At 44.7% G+C, this 16,188-nt stretch overlaps 1 protein-coding gene across 4 annotated transcripts in view; it reads left to right on the top strand.

Annotated features, from left to right (window-relative positions):
• Window positions 1–16,188, top strand: part of PTPRE (protein tyrosine phosphatase receptor type E) — a 109,100-nt gene that overhangs the window by 43,842 nt on the left and 49,070 nt on the right. The window contains exon 1 of one of the 4 annotated variants that reach the window (XM_027784684.2): window positions 13,713–14,353. The exons of the other annotated variants lie outside the window; for them this stretch is intronic. The gene's annotated coding sequence lies outside the window, so the exon portion shown is untranslated. Of the gene's footprint in view, window positions 1–13,712; window positions 14,354–16,188 lie in introns of those variants that run through there. 4 annotated transcript variants of the gene reach the window in all.

The raw sequence follows: 16,188 nt of genomic DNA, 5'->3' as shown, positions 1-16,188 counted from the left end.
CAACAGGATATAAATATCTGGGAAGGAAAACAGAAGGTCAAGTGTAAACCTCTCACATCAAAGGATGCCATCCAGCATCTTTCAATCTTCATTCTGCTCATCTCTGATGAGAGAAACATACTTTTTTTTTCTTTCTTAATGCAAACACAAAAAAAGAGTCTCTGAATTTACTGGGGCTAGGAATAGTAAATGGTGGGAGTTAGGAAATGTGTAGATTGAGGAGTGTCAGGGATGCAGGGGTGGTACAGCCCAGGGGTGAGAGCAGTGACTGACACTGAATCCTTATGCCAGGTTTTCCTGGGAAAGGTTTTCAAGCTATACTCTGATACAGCTGTGCATGTTTAAATGTTGGGGTGTTTTGCTGCAGGTAATACTTCTAAGGAAGCTCAAAATGTTATGGCAGTCGCATAATTATAACTGCAGTGGAAAGAGCTTATTTTCTAAATATAGTGATGATATTTAATTGTATAATTCTCATCTTTGGGACAAGAAAAGCTCACTCCCTTGCTCAAATTTCCGAGTTGGTGAATATGACTACTGAGTGTGTAGGCAGCAATGGAAGTAATTTGTAGACATGGAGGCTATACATGAATTTTATGAGCTGTTCTGCTACCCTACTAAAATGCTGTGTGATTCTGAGGCTGGATGATGGAGGAGGACACACCCTTGCCCAGTTTGCCAACAGCACCCAACTGGGAGAGTGGCTGGTAGACCTGATAGCAATGTTGCCACCCAGAGGGATGTGGACCAGCAGGAACATGGTGAACCTCCATGGAGACACACCAAGTCCTGCCCATGGGAGGAACTTGTGCTGCAGGGAAGCAGCTGGAGGGATGCCACCACATATTTAAATCTACTTTAGGATCTAATTTTTGAAAGCTGTCCTTTGGTTGACCAACATTTATGCATACTTGGCCTTAGCCCCGTGTTGTGCGTTAGCGTTTTAAACCTGTTTTTTTAAACAGGAGCTCTTGCAAAAAGGCAGACTGTTTAAAGTTTGGCCATGTGTATGCAAATACTCATTGTGGCTTAATGATTTTGCTCATTTTGAATAAAGCAGGTTGTCATTTTTCAGTGATATTTAAACCCGGCAAGCAGAACATTTGTGCAGCACGCTGCTTTGTGTTTGAGTTGGAGGTAAAACCTGTGGTCAGTGCTAATAAGGTGCAGGGCGAACCTTCTATGCCCCCCAGCCAACTCCTTTTCTTTTCTTGACATCTCTTGGGATTGCATGGTCCAGCGGTGCTGTAGGATGGCAGTCACACAAAGGTGAATGTAAATGTTGAAATGTCTGTAGGTGCTATAGGTTGGCTTTGCTGTCAATGCTCATGATTGCTCTTCCTGGCTTTCTTGTTGATAGATTCATGCATTTCAGACAGTTTGCACCCTTTGGCACAATTTTGTCCTTTATGGAAGCATAACATGATAGGCCGAAACACTGAATAGTCCAAAGTGAGAGATAACATAGCAATCAGTGTTTGGGAAGCAGGTCTAGAAGAGATGAAGTGTGCTCTTTGCTGAATATTCAGACAATATAAGCCTCGTGAAGGTTGTGCAGTTATCTTGCATATTCATGAGAAGATAGTCTGCCCTTGCTAAAGGAATGTACTGTGGGACTGCTACAGCTGTGAGGTCTCTGGCACTTAATCAGATCTCACAAACACAGAATTCATAGCACAAATGTGTTGCCTTAAGCAGCAGTGAGTAACGTGGATTATTTTTCTTAAGGTTTTCAGGAACCATCTTCATACAGAAGTTGTAGTATTATTAGTTCACAATAAACATCACAGTTGACCGGAAAACCTATTTCTGTATTGAAGGTTGCTATTTATATTTAGGTGGCTTTGAAGAAAGAAAAATCCTGATGTAATTATTTAGCAAAGTCGTCAGAACAAAATAAATAATGTGCCCTTGGTTGCCCGGTCTAATGATACATTTTCTCAAAAGAGGCAGCAGCTCCACTGCAGACAGATTCCTGTATTTTGGGTAAGTAGCACAGGTTTAGGGGAAGGCAGGGAATCATTGACCTAAATACGTATTTATCTGAGAACTATTCCATTACAGGGAGGTTTTTAAATAAAAGCGATCTCAATCTTAGTCCTCTAAGTCAGTAGGGGTTTGAGCATCTTTAAGTTTACAGGATCCAATAAATTTGCATGGACTTTTCTTGCGTTACTCTGTTTGTTACACAGTTTCTTTAATAATCTTGCAGTTTGTCATTGGTTTGGATGTTTGTGTATTAGTGATATGATCTTAGCATGAAGGTATAGGACAGATCTAAAGTGCGCCGTGTCAGACTGAACTACCTACTTTTCATTTTTTTTTTTTTTTTTGAATGGCTATTTCAGAGGAGATGATTTTCTGGCTGTGACAATTCAAATTTCTTTAAGGCTCAGAAGCACCAGGTACAGAAACATGTTTTTCTTTAGCCATGAGATGCTGTCTGTAATTTTGTATGCTATGAACAGTGATACTTTTGTGGGGTTTTTTTTTTCCTCCTGACATTCTCACATTTGTAAGGGGCATCTTTAAGGCACCAAAGAGGCTGCAAATGTACCTTCTGGTGTGTATTTTATCTTTATTTAGCAGCTCACTCACTGCTGCCAGCCAGCCGCTCGCTCTGGTAGGAGCTCCCCTACCTTTCCCAGGGGTCGCTGCTGGCTTCTGGTTTGGAGAAGCAGTGGTCATCAGAGAGGCAGGGGGGCTGGAAGGCAAGGGGCAGAGCAACGATGGATGCCTTTGCAAAGGCCTTGTTTCTCCTGCAAAATTACAATACAGAAAGAAATATCAGCTGGGGATTGTGTCAATGCCTACTCCTCCCCTGAGCATGAAGAACCATTCCTCATACAGGGCATGGCTGTAGGATGCTGTTAATAAAATATCTGTAAGAAAATAAAATTAAATAATAATGTCAGCAAATTGTACTGCCCGTGAAGAATTTTCCAGTTGTCAGGGATGAAGAGAGAGAGAGATACCTTGGAGAGAGGGTAACTTTTTTTTTTTTTCCCCCTTTAAGAGCAAACTGAGTGGAAAGGAGCAGAGGACTGTGTAAGGCAGAAACTTTGACCTGCCACAAGGCATCCTGTCATCCTGCAGGTGTATGGAGAAGAGGTATATACTTGGGGATGGAAGTTTTGTCATGTCACTTCAAGGATTAAAAATAATGCATCCGTCAGCCCTTACTTAAGGAAAACTTTCTGTTGACTTGCATAAGAAATGATGGATGTGGGCTGTACTCTGTCGTGCACACACCAAGAGCTGCTCACAGATACCAAGAGTCACAACCCTAATTTTTGCAAATATAATAATTATAGCACACTATATAGCATGTGTTTTACTACTCAGCTGTGTTTCTGATTAATTACTAAGTGGTTAAGTTCTTGCAGATCAGAGCTTAAGGCTGTTGTCATTGTCAGCTGAAATGCTTGGATGATGATACTGGTTTTCCAGTGGGGGGGGGGGGGGGGGGGGGGGGGCGCGGAGGGGAGGAAGAGTTTAATAATGTTCCAGTAATTAAATTTATATTTTCATTCAGAAGAAAAAAGTAGAAGTCATCCAACATTAGACAGAAGAAGTTAGGGAAGAAGAATTCTCTGTATGCTTCCTGATGCATAAAGGCTTCAGCCTAAAGTTTTCTGCCTGATGTGCACAGCTGTGGCGTAATTTAATTATAGAAAGGGAAATGGACTTAGAATTCTGAGTCTGTCCATATATTTGAGTTAGTTGCAAGTGTAAATAATTTTTCCAATTAACTGATTTCCAGTCTTCAGTTAAGATAGCTGCTCCTACTGGGCAGGGACATTATTACAGGCTGACTTTTTGCATCTGGGAGAGTCCATGATTTCTAGGAAATTTGAGATGAAAAGCTCAAAAAATTGTTGCTGTGGCCGACCTATATGTGCTCTGTAACGGCAGGGGGTTAGCATCGTTTGAGAGCGTGTGTTTCTATACTGGAGATACTGCAGGTGCTTTTTAAACATGATTGGAGGCAGCTGCTGCTTGAGTAGCAGTGCTGGTGCTGTGCTGGTGCCAGCTCTGGCACACAGGGCAGAGGGCACCAGCCCACCCTGCAGAGCAGTGGCTCTAGTGGAAGAATTGTGGGCAGATTCTGTTGTCTTTCCTACATTTAAATTACTGTTAAATCAGTGAGGGAAGTAACAGACCTGTGGATTTGAAATGGAAGTAGGGAAAATTATTATCCTTTATGCATACGAAAAAACTTCTGGTTAGATTTCTTGGACTAGGGATGTTAGGAAAGGGCACTGCGCATGTGGAAAAAGGGGAGTGGGTGCTTTGCTGCTGCTCCTTAGGGGCTTTGTGCCTCTGCCAATGCAACGGGATGCTCTGGAGGGAAGTGGCATGGGCATTAAACTCCAATAATGGTTTTCTTTGTAAGAATTCCTTGCTTATGGTTACCCCTATGTATGGCCTCATAGACCAGAAACACAGGATATTTTCGGTGGTTATTTTCCCAAAAAATACATTTTTAAAAGGCGGTTAAAGTGCTGTAAGTCGATATGTATTGATCCGTTACATCTTGTGTATCTTCCTTGTGAACAGTAGCACAAAAGCATTGGTCTATACCAGCTTTTTTTGTATTATTAGGAAAATAAGTTTGGGTTAGTATTTAGTCTTTTGATAGCACCTGAAATATGCTTAGAGCTTCAGTGTAAAATGTGGTTCTGGTTGTGTTTCATTGCCTTGATGTTATGATCCTGCTTTTATTTACAGCTAGCAGAATAATGAAAATACCATCACAGTCTCAAGGTAAATTAATCTTTTCCCCAACCATGTCTTTGAACAGGATTCCTTTATATCTGCCAAGAGTGGATGTGCAACACCAGTCTCCTCGGCAGGGTACTCAGACATGGAAGTTAAAGAATTTTGTTCAGTGTACCCCTGTCAGATAGCTCAACAAGCTATTGCTGCAGCAGCTCCTTGGATTCATAAAAAGAACTGGATGTCTGTCTTATATTTGATACCAAGATAAGTACAACAATGTAGTGATTTTTTTTAAATAGAAAAAAGGCAATCTTGTAGCGTTTTAGTAGCTTCTGACCAATATTATGACAACTATTACTCAGCCAAAGCAGCCGTGTGCTTGGTGGTGAATGAAACAAAACAAAACAAAAAAATAATGGAAACTTTCAGTTCTGTTTTGAGCTATTTCCTGTATCAGAATAACAAAAATGCATACAATTGAAAGGATTGTTTCTGAGAAAACAGATGTTTTGCAAGGCTGGAGGCATAGAGGGTGCAGCTGGAGAGCGGCTGGGTAGGCGCATCAGCGGCAGGCTGAGGAGGATTGCAGGGGCTGCTTGGGGGGGAAGAGTCAAGACAGGAGGAATGGAGAGGACTTGAAAAACAAGAACAAGTAACAGTGTTCTTTCAGTGTGGGTTTGGTTTTTTTTTTAATCTCCTTTTGATATTTTTTTAACATGTTTCTCAGACTGTTTCACTTTTGCCATGTATATTGGTCATTTTACTGTTCTTATTTATTGTATTTCTGTGTAGATTTGGTTTGTGTGCAGTTCCAAAGCGTAGCCCAAACACCAATAACAAGGGAGATGGTTACCTGCCTTGTTGTTTGGGGCAGTGGTGTTTATCGGGTTTTTTTAACTTTGTTCTGTGTTTCCCTGCCCTGTTCTTTTCCCCAGTTTCTTATCATTTGATCAGAGCATCTTCAAGCTGAAGGTCAGTCAGATTTCTCACAGGAGGCGCACACTCACTAGGACAGGGAACAGAGTGGCCTTGCATGAGAGATGCTTTTGCTTTTTCCTTCACTACAGAGACACCCAAGTAGGCTGCGGTGGTAATCATGGACAAGAGCCCGTACTTCCAGCTGTAATTTGAAGGAGTGACAAATCATCTTTTGTAGCTTATCAGGAGCCTGGATTTGCAATATGAATGTCATTGCCTCGAGGAACTAACATGAATCCATCAATTTGTAGGGCTGTAAAAGTGAGATGATGATGAATGGGAGGTGGTTTAGGTACATGGCAAGGACATCTCCAGTGGTGTAGCTGTCGATAGTTCATGGAGCTCTGTTATCAGCGCAGCCATCAGAGATCATAATCTTCCTTGGAAGATTTTGTCCCAGCTCTTTGTATCTTTGATTTCAGAATCATTTATCTGAAATGGTGTTCAGCTGTGATATGATTTGAAGGGGATACGTAGCATCATTATATAGTGTATACAAACTTACAGCTCAGTTTTAAAGCTTAACTGTGCAAGTAGTGGCATGAAGAAAAACTTGTGCAAAGCTCTTATCCTTTTTTTTTTAAGCTTAATGTAATATTTTTTTTCTTTTAAGTTTCCACTCTGTATCACGCAGCTGATAGTAAAGAGTGCCTGTATCCTTTAGTAACCAGTAAGTACAGGGGAAAAGATCTGTAACAGTGGAGGATGTTTCTAGACCCAAAGACTTGCTTATAATTTCCTTAGTTTTTCACCTCCTCCCAGCTACCTATTTCTTGGTTCCATTGCAAGGAGACTTGGCTAATAGGGTAAAAAGCTATGCTTCCCTATGTCTGTTAGTTAATTCAAGAATATTTTAAAGCCAATTAGATAACACAGCAAAACATGTGGCATGTTTAATTCCGGGGCACTGGGAATATGTTGTAAACTATGGGAAAAGGGTGAGTGATTTGTTTGTTTGAATACAGCCCAGGTTGGTCACCTGCTAAGCTGGGCTTGTAAATCCAACTCATACCAAACGAGATACTCCATTGAGTGAAGACTTCTCTTTCAAAGTTAATGCAACTTATACAACAGAGCAGGGAGGAGGAAAACAGGCTGGGGAGTGCGTGTGTGTACTGCGAGTGAAATGCCATTGTGTGAGAAGAGCAGAGTTTCGACACACGAACGTTTTGAGATCCCAGGGACTGCAAAACAAGCGCTGTTTGCTTCCCTCCTGGGCGAAGCTGCATGAGGAATCTCTGTACATGTATACTTGAGGTGGGGGTGTGGGGTCTGTCCTTTCCTAGTGACAATTATATACCTGTAAAAGTTATGCTATAATCCTGGGTCAGCTAGAGAAAAGGGAAGATTTTTTTTTTCCCTAGTAATAAAGGCATTGGATGGCTATTTCAGGCATTGCAACAAAATTTCCAAGTTCTCATTCCTTTTTCTTATGTTAATTCTATATAAAAAACACCAACAACTTTTAAAATCCATTTTGTAGGAAGATTGCTGCCAGTGTGCAGTGCTTAAACTATAGTTTTTAGATTACCTGTACAGAGCTGAAAAACCTCACCCCTTTTGTTGCAATTTGGTATCATTTTATAGGATCCTAGAATGGTTTGGACTGGAAGGGACCTTAAAGCCCACCCAGTCCCACCCCCTGTCCCCGGGCAGGGCCCCCTCCCCCCAGCCCAGGCTGCTCCTAGCCCCATCCAGCCTGGCCTTGAGCACTGCCAGGGATGGGGCACCCACAGCTGCTCTGGGCAGCCTGGGCCAGCGCCTCGCCGCCTTCACGGGGAACAATTTCTTCCCTAATAGCTGATGTAAACCTGCCCTCCAAGGGTAGATGCTCCAAGGACTTACTTCAGCCCACTGCTGCTTTATTGGGTTTTCTCAAGTTTTCTCAGTCCAGTGCTGATCTGAGCTGAAATAATGGAAAATTCACTGAATTCCTGCAGTGATGGTTTCAGTGGCAAATTGCCCTCACAATCTAGCACCGGTATTTTGCTGTCAGAGACAGTATTACAGGGTGAGGTAGGAGTTCTTGCTGCTTTTGACCTCCCCCAACTGCTGCAGAGCACAGGGCGTTAGCTTATGACTAACGTAGTTTTTATATCTGGTGGCTTTCTCAGCCTGGATCAGCGTTTTCCTCTTGGGTTTAATTTTTGTTGTTGTTCTTCCTCTTTTATGATACTAATTCTTCTATTTCAGACTTGAGCAAAGAAAAATCTTCTCCACCCTGCCAAGGAACCTTAATCCTCTGTTAGGTGTGACAAGTTGCAGATAGCTTATTCAGGAGGGATTTGATTTTCTCAGTGCAGGAGAAGGGCATGTGTTAACACATTTGTGGAGATGCTGAAGCTGTGCCCAGGGCAGTGACCTGCCCTCCTGCAGTGACTCTTTGGGGTGTGGGGGGAACGCAGGCACTCGGCATCCCAGGGATGCTGGCCACGGTTTCTGTAGACAGGCTTGAGTGCCCGCATCCCTGGGACTCGACGCAGGCTCTGATTGCTCCCTTCAAAAAACATGCTGTAGGCTTGGATTTTACATCTCTAATGACTCAGAGGCTGGCGAGTTTTATTTTAATAGTAAATGCAGTTTCTATTTATTTCTTCAGATTCTAGGTTGTAAAGAACTTTACTCTTTCTAGAAATTTGCATTGGTAACTACCTTGGTTTTTTTTTGAGATAAATGGCTTATTAGCAGGCCTAGAACTTAATAATGAATGAGAAAATCAGATTCATTTCATGTCCCAAAGCCTTATTTCGAATTAAAGCTGCTGCTGGTGATACCATAAATTTATTTATATAAAGTAAATATATCTGCTAACTTAGTGAATGTCATGGGAGAAGAGAAATACTGACCACTGGTGACAGATGCTACCGTATATGTGTAACGCAGGCCCTGCTGTTGCTTTAGTTCTTGGTGCAGGGGAGCTGGAAGAGCTGCTGTCTGTTCCCGAGACAGCAATGACTTGCAAATAAATAATTGAAGTATCAGGCTTTTGATGAATGCTCAGCAAGCAACTAATACAAAAACAGATGTTAGCCTTGAATCTCCATGCATGTTCCCGCACACTGTTACTACGATACGACACCAGTCGCAAAACAGATGTTACATGAAATTATCTGGGGCGCAAGTTCAACATCTGGCATAACTTGCTTCATTAGTTTTGTAATTGTTTCTTACAACATATTTAATTTACTGCATTGTCTGGCTGGTCTATGGGAAGTGCTTCTGGTTGGAAGGGGCAGGTTTTCACAAGTAGCACGTGGCCATCTATTTAATCAACCTTTGGTTTGGTTGCTCTTTTGCTGTGTCTCCTGCCAGTCTGAGGAGACTGTTCGATTGCATGAAGGATAAATATTCTGGGGTAACTTGTAGTAGTTAAAGTTTTAATGCTTCTTTGTAAGAAAATTGGATACGTGTATATATAGAGACCGACCCACACACGTTTCCGAAGTGGAAGCTGCAGAGGGAGAAAGGCTACAAAGATTTGTGTCTGATGTGAGCTTCAAGGCGTGCTGTTTTGAGGCTGGTGCTTTCTGTGAGCCCCTGGGATGTACAAAGTGAGCGTGGTCCTCTGCTCGCCTCACGATGAGTGGTTTAGTTTAAACATCAAGTCCTGTTGCTTTAGCTTTAACAATAGTTTGCCAAGTCACATTGATTGCGTTGCTGTCTTGTGTTTTGGGAAATTCTGGTTCATGCTCTGCTCAGACCAGAGGGCTGTTCTCCTGGGACAGTTTGTGTTCTTGGCCACGGGGAGTGCCTGTGGCTTGGTGGCAGTTGCTCTTGCCTGACTGGCAGCTCAGGGTGCGGGTGGTGCATCCTTGCTGCAGGCACGAGGGTCCACGTTGGCCAGGTCAGAGATATGGATCTAGGTCACTACAGGAGTTGAGAGGAGGGTTGGACGTGGTTGTAAAAAATACTCTGCCCTTAAAGAAAGAGGAGAGTTTGGGGTGGTGAGGGCCTTGTGGAATAATGTCTGTTAAGACATTATTTTGGCTTGAAGAGCAGGTACCTGTCTGTAGGACATCAGCAAGGTGCAGAGCTGCGTGAGCTCTCCCAAGGAGGCTGCAAAGAAACAGTCCTCGTAAGCAAAGAGATGTGGAAACCTGCCTGCAGAGAGTGTGTCAGCAGCAGGCATGGCCAAGCCATGTCAGATACCATCCCTGGTGTGAGATGCCCTGCCCTGTATTTACTGCTGCTGCTCTGCAGTCCCTCACCTGTGTCTGCTCTGCAGTACATAGGCACCTCAGTTTCTCTGGCTCAGCTGTAGGTTGGGCTGTGTTTGTGGATTTGATCATGAAACTGGTTCAGAGTTAAGAAGAAAATAAGCTTCTCCCCCTCATTTTAACCTGATGGGTTGGCAGTATGATGTAGGGTTGTGTTGGACTAAGTAGGAACAAGTGGGGCAGTAGGGAGACAAGAGGTATAAGGATGTGTAAAGCTCTGAGCTGTCAAAGCCTTTGTATTTTAGAGCAGCAGCCAGCCAGGGGCTGATACAGCCCCTCTAGCATTGCCTGCAAGCCGTGCCTGTGTGTGCTGGAAAGAGGGTTTCATGGAATCATAGAATGGTTGGGTTGGAAGGGACCTTTCAAGGCCATCTAGGTCACCCCCTGCTGCAATGAGCAGGGACACCTTCAACTGGAGCAGGTTGCTTAGAGCCCTGTCTAACCTGGCCTTGAATATTTCCAGGGATGGGGCATCTACTACCTCGCTGGGCGCCCTGTACCGGTGTGTCATCACACTCAGCATAAAAAGTTTCTTCCTTTTGGTCTTGGCAGCTCTGTGCCCCAGTGAACGGGCTGGAGGAGGGAGTTTGCCATGTGCAGAGGTGATGAGGGTCCTTATAAGCCTTGAAACACATTGGTACCGTTACTGTTTCTCCAGTTACACAATTGCTGAAAATTTATATCGCTGTACATGGGAAGCAGCTGAAGGCTTAAGTCCAGTAATTTATGTTACTCAGAGTATACAGTGGACGTGTTATCTGCAGAGCGGGGGAATCCTGTGGAGGACACTGAGCAGGGAGGAGAGCAGGACGAGGGGGTTCCCTGGAGCAGCTGGTCTGAGCAGCTCGGGAGTGATCTCAAGCAGTCAATCAGGGGAAGGAGCAGTCCTGAGCTCTCTCGAACCGTGCCAGCTTTGTGGTGGGGCTGGAGCTCCTGACCTGTCTCACCAGTAAGCTGACCTCCCACGCCAGCCAAGGAGAACCTTTACCATTAACTTTTATCATTGATGGTGACCGTTTCAATCTTCAGCTTCGAAAAAATACTACTATCTTTAAATTTTGCCAAGCGATGAAGTGTGCCCTGAAAAATATGCCCAAGGCTTGGCTGCATACTTTTTCACAGATAACAACCCGTGTACCAGATCAGCTCTGGAGTGCCTCTGGCACTGCCTCCTGCCTGGAGGGGCTGTGGGCTTCCCAGTGGGATGCAGAGCACTCTGCCACCAAGCTCCAAGGGCCTGGTGCGGAGGGAGCTCGGGTCACGGTGGAGGTAAATAAGCAGAAGAAGGATCAGGAGTGAGCTAGCACGCTGTCGTGTGTTATGGCCAAGGCCAATGCCAGCATTGAAAGCAGTGTCTGAGTTCCCCATCTCTGGGCGCACCATGAAATCCGCATTTTGACTTGGGAGCCTGAGTGTTGCTTTAGCTGCAGGGACGCTGTCTGGGTTTGAATTTCTGTGGTGCAAAGCCGGGCTAGGCTTCGGATAGACCCGTAAGGTTCCCAAGCCCTGCTAGGCTGAACGGCTTTGAGCTGTAACGCTGTTACCTTCCTTTCTGTATTACATTTTCTTGATGTGTTACGAATGAATTCTCTAACATCCAGGTGTCGTGTTCTCCTTTTTCTGCTTTGACTGAATATGCAGACAGGACACACACTTGTGCTTTTGTTTTTTCCCTTCCTCCCCTTCTCTCCTCCAAGATGAAATGCTTTGCTGCTGAAACAGAAGCATTGAATCTGGCCGTTATGCTGTATATAATTCTTCTGTATGTATTTTCCATCATGTATAATTAGCTTTCGTTTTCAAGAAGCAATTTTAAATATTCATATAGATCTATTATAAGGGAGCATCTGTATGATGATAGGTTTTCTGCAACTGAAGAATAAAAGGACCACTGGGACAGAACAAAAGGCAACTTCTCAAGGTAATTGTAAGATTTTATTGCTGTTTCACTCCGCTGCTTGAGGGTTTCTCCTGCGAATCAATCGCAGACTGCCTAATTTATGTATGAGTCCTGGTTGAAAGGCATTGCAGATTGATTTGCTGACAATGCACAGGGAAAGGTGACCCTAATTTGTGACTTCACTCTCCAGCACAGGTCTGTTGGGAGAGGGGGGTGCTGGAAACTTACAAAAACGTAAATGCAAATTTTTGTGTTTGCTTGAAAGGTTCTCTCTATGTATTTGGTAAAACATAATTAATTTGGGATATGAGTAGCAATTGTTTAGTATTCTAGAAGATATTAATGAGCTTGTAAAACAAGTTGAGGTGTTTTTCCTGAAATGTTGGCTCCTATAAGATTTTATAGAGAAGTCCTGGAACTTTTTTGTTGGCCAACCTTGAATTGTTCAATTAGTGCCCTGAAAATACTCGGATAAGTAGTATTTCATATAGTAGAAAAGAGCCTTATCAGACTATTTATTTCTTCATGTTTCTGTGTTAATGAACTCTCTCCTTTGGTGAGCTTGCAGGTAAAATAGTAAATAATTCAAAATGGAGCCTTGCTGAGGAGATCTTTATTTATCTAAAATGAGGCCAAGAAGGATAACAATGAATATGTATGCAGCAGGAGATGCATTTGGATATGAAATAGGGATGCAAAATGGCTGTGGCATAGACCTAATGGTAGACAACATGTACTTTTAAAGTAATCCAATGTTAGTTTTTTCTTTCATTTTCACCATAATTTCTGTGCTTCAATTTCAGCTTAGTCTTTCAGGCTTGATCCTCCGCTTGGGTGTTGGCAACTCTTAATGCTGGGGCTGCTGTGAACATCCCCGGGGACCGTGGCCACGGTGGGGTGGGCTGCGGCATGGCTGTGCGGTTGTGGCACCGGTGGGCAGGAGTCCCAGCTGCCCTGCAGGGTGGGCCACCACCAGCCAGGGGTCACAACTGCTTCCTTTGTGTGCTGCTGGGGGCCGCCGTGCCATGGGGACGGTGACAGTGGCCGCAGCATGGGCTTTCTGCTGACTCAGCACCGGCATCCTGCCTGCGCTGCCCGTGCCACTGCTGCCCCTCTCATTAACGGTGTTACTGAGCTCGTCCTCGCAACAGATTTGCCAAGGGCTTTTCACTTTAAAGTTGTCACTTATTATCTGGATGTAATTCCGTCTATGCTGAGTATCTGTTCCTAAACTTTAAAGCCTCTTCCAGGATTTAGCCTCTGATCTAGAATTTCTAGTGATTCAGCGGAGGAGAGGGACTGATGGGTCGAGCTGAGGTTAGCAGAGAGAGCCCAGGCAATTTATAAACCTCCTCCGCCAAAAATAAGATGAGACCTTTTCTCCCACACTGTCTTTGAACAGGTCGTCCCCTCTTTGTCTGCTCCGAAAGCTGGGGTTACTCAAATGTTCATCAAAGCGCTGATGTAACGGTCCCCGGTGCTGGGGAGCGGGGGCCAGGGGAGGGCTGGCTTCTCGCTGGTTATCAGCTTTTCCATATGTAAATTGCATGAGTGGCTTGTGCCGCCATGAATGCGATATGCAGCCTTCTTTTAACTATTCCATAATTTCAGCAGTAGTTACAGCAGGCACCACTCGCTTTCCATAAGTTGTTTGGCTAATGACTGAGAGCAAGGCGTAGTTCTTAATTTTCACGCACCCAGCCCTGCATTGCAGAAACCGCTGCTGCAACTGGGTACATTAGCAAAAAGGAAATGGTGAAGGTGGTCATAAAAAAAGGGAATTAAGTCCAAGCTGAGCTGCACGGTATAAGTAAGAAAACGGCAATAACCTGAAAATATTTTGCTCTTCCTGTAAAGATGTCACGCGGTGGAGATTCATGTTAGAGGATTATCTGACAAGCCTGCGGAAATATTGCAATTGAAATAATACAGACAATTAATTCAGCTCTTCCTTTAGCTCAGGAAGTATCCTTTAGCTCAAGAAATACTAATACGGCAGCTTTTGTGCGTTGCATGGAAGCAGTTGGTTGGGAGTCATGCCAGCATGTGGAGTCACCCACCAGCCGCTGGTGGGTGAGGCTGAGCACCGGTGGTAGGTGGGCTGAGGTGGTCGGGGCGGTGACGCCAGGATGTACAGGTGGAGTGATGGTGGCCTCGAGCTCCAGGACTTGCTGTTCTGGGTTCCAGTTTCTGCCTCTTCTGCTCTGACTGAAGCTGTCGCCTAGTGAAGCTGGGGCTGAGACCTGGAATTTCAGGTCAAGGTTGTGACTGCAGCGAGGAGCGATCTGCCCTGGGCTGCTGCTGGGGGCAGGACTGGGCATTGCAGTTGAGACATGAAGGAAAGCATCTCTCCCTGGGACCAAAACAAGAAGAACAAACTTCTTGTGAATTTTCTGGTTTTTGAAAAGACTTCTGTTTTTGCGGAGTTGATGTCATTCTACTTTACAGCTGTGCCTTCACAAGATGACTGAGTGATTTGGCTTAAGCGTCACTGAAAGAAATGGTCTTTCAGGGTCTGCATATTTGAATGCTAAAGGTAGGTGAAAGAACATAAGAGCGGTGGTTAGCTCTCCTCCCTGGCAGAGGATGCTCAGCACATCAGGCTCCTGCCTGGCCTGGGGCGAGCAGGGAACAGGCAACCAAAGCCACCAGGCAGGTGGCACCGGGGCAGGGGTGGGAACTCGGGCTGCAGCAAGGGAGGGACAAGTTAAAACTGAGGCGAAGTTAGGTATTTTCAAACTAGATGGCCTGTGTGAGTCTCATCTGTGAACAGGCTGGAGCGATATCTGGGTTTGTGTTGGGGAGCCTCGGGGGCCAGGAGCTGTTGTGTGAGCAGGCAGAGGGCATCACGTGGGTCCGCTTTGGGAAGGAGACAGGGAGGACCTGGAGGTTTCACAGTTTAACTCCATTTCCAGAAAAAAAAGTTTGAAACAACTAAATATCAGTACTGGAAACTGTTGGGAAGATCTGTAGGGCGTGACATGTCCTGTCACATCAGGCTTCTTCCCGTGACGGTGTAACGTGCCTTATGGATTTGAGCAGGACCTGTAGATGTTGTAGTGGGGCTTTGCCTCTGTCTCAGAAAGGTGATGCTTTCTCAGAAGCATGTTAGGAAGTTATGGATGTGATGAAACAGATGCTTCCAGAGCAGCTGGGAATTGGAAAAACTCAACCCTGAAGAGTGCAGGTGTGTGGCCTTCACAGCCGCCTAGGTGGTGGTACGCATTGTGTCTATTAATGGCTCGGCTTGCATGGGAAGTGTTGTGTTAATGGCACTGAAAGTAATCTTGGCTAATTAGACAGCGTGGAGAGGACAGCAGGCAGGTGCAGAGCAGTTGCAGAGGCTGAAGGAGAAGTCATAAGCTGCACCGTGTGAGTTGGTAGCTCTCATCTGTAGGAGAACCTGGGGAGGGACCTGTCTGATCCTTCCCGTGTCACAGTGCGTAAAATGTATGAACCTACAAGAGAGGCACTGGTGGGGCTCTGCACCTGGGGCTGGTGACCCCCTACCCGGAGCACCGGGGCTTTGGGAGGGGTCTGGGGCTAACAGAGTCCAGGAAGCAGTAATGAGAATTACCGGGATTTACAAGGGATCTGTTTGGAGAGGCGAGAAGAATTGCTGCTGTGAATGAGTTTACTGAGGAGATGATTAGAAGGGGATGCCTGTCTTCAAGCGTAGGCAGCGCAAATGGGAATAGTTTGTAATCTGTGTTTCTGGGTGGGGGGAGAGGGAGCAGTGGGCTGAATCTACGAGAGGAAAATAAATTCAACAGTAAAAATAAAAAGAAAATGTGAAGGACCGGGATACAGAGCTGAGGGATGCTGAAGAAGGGGCGATCTGAAGGCACGCTTCGGACTCCACATGTCAGGAGTGGGCTGGGCATAGGTGGTCCAGCCTGGGAAGCGGGGGGGGGAATGGCCCCCGTGACTTGTCAGGGACCTTTTGCAGAGGTGGCCCATCGTGCTCCGCTGTATTACGGAGCACTTTGCAGCGATATCCGTTTGTATTTAGAATGAATCCTCTCGCACTTGTGTAAACGCCTAAATAAAGCATGACTCATTTAATTACACTGAAATTATGTGACTTCACACTTCACTTTAGGAGTTGTTTTAACTTCCTTCTTAATGATTAATGTCTCAGTTCATGACAACAGGTATGAATCTTTTAAAAATATATTAGTAGGGTGTTTTCTTTAATTCACATAGTTATCTATGTTGAGGTTTTCTTGTGGCTTTTTTTTTTTTTAATGGCAGGAACTACAGGAATTGTGTTTAAATTTTCGGGAATATTTAAGCACTTTTCTGTAAATCAGGTGAGAAAGTTGTGAAATAGCATCCTTGGTGCATTGACTTTGGAACTATAGATCATGG

This window comes from Falco peregrinus, chromosome 1 (genome assembly GCF_023634155.1).
Source record: "Falco peregrinus isolate bFalPer1 chromosome 1, bFalPer1.pri, whole genome shotgun sequence".
In the NCBI taxonomy this organism is placed as follows: Eukaryota; Metazoa; Chordata; class Aves; order Falconiformes; family Falconidae; genus Falco; species Falco peregrinus.
Note: the sequence above shows the minus strand (reverse complement) of the source record. Positions and strands in the feature narration are given on the sequence as shown.